This window comes from Etheostoma spectabile, chromosome 12 (assembly GCF_008692095.1).
Source record: "Etheostoma spectabile isolate EspeVRDwgs_2016 chromosome 12, UIUC_Espe_1.0, whole genome shotgun sequence".
NCBI classification, from domain to species: Eukaryota; Metazoa; Chordata; class Actinopteri; order Perciformes; family Percidae; genus Etheostoma; species Etheostoma spectabile.
Window position 1 is genome coordinate 5,059,399 of NC_045744.1, and position 947 is coordinate 5,060,345.

Genomic DNA, 947 nt, shown 5'->3' on the forward strand with positions numbered 1-947 from the left:
CTCTCTCTCTCTCTCTCTCTCTCTCTCTCTCTCTCATCCTAGGAGGGGATGAGAACATGAGTTGAGAACGGGGTGAGACACAGAAAGGAGAACAGAGACCTTTTCTGTTTACGTTTATAATGGAATAAATATACTTAGTATACATTTAAATTCATGGTTTCTTCCGTCTTGTGTCCACGGTTTAAAAATGTAGATGTTACAATGATTCATGGTGTATTTTTTGTAAATTTGGGTCCCGGGGAGACCCCAAATTTCTCCTTTGGGTCTTGAGATGAAAAGGTTTGGGAACCACTGTTTTAGATTACTGTGATTGTTGTTATTCCATGGCCGCAGGGAACATATTTTCAGTTTGGGGTGCTAACAAATTTTGGAGATTGACATTTTCAGCCCAAGTCGAACCACCACACACACACCACACTGCATCCATCACTACGCTCCACAAGCGGACAAACTAAAACAAGAATGCAATCCAAAACAGGGCAAAACTAGGCATGGGTAACACAGGACATAGCCCAAAGCTACAACAATGGTACAGAATAGGCCTACAAGCTCAACTACTGAGCCACAAAATACAAGGGTACAAAACACATCACTGAATTTAATTAAATAAAAAGTTAGCTGTCTCGTCGTCTGTTGCTAGCAGGGTTGCTGTGGGAGTGACTGGTGTAGAAGGGCTGCTGGGGCTGTTTTAATTCCAAAAACCAAGGGAACTTTATCAGGATGCATAGTATCCTGATCCATGAAATAACTGGCCCCTGTGGGAATTTAACACAGGGGTGTGTATATTTATGCCCCCTGTATTTTAAGGACGAACATTTATTTATTTACAATACATTGTTCATTCACAAAGAACATTGGTGTTCTTAAAGGTTGGGTTTTCCTACATTTTTTGATTTAAGGCATTACTGTATGGGCCAAAAGTTTGAACACACCTTCTCATTCAATGC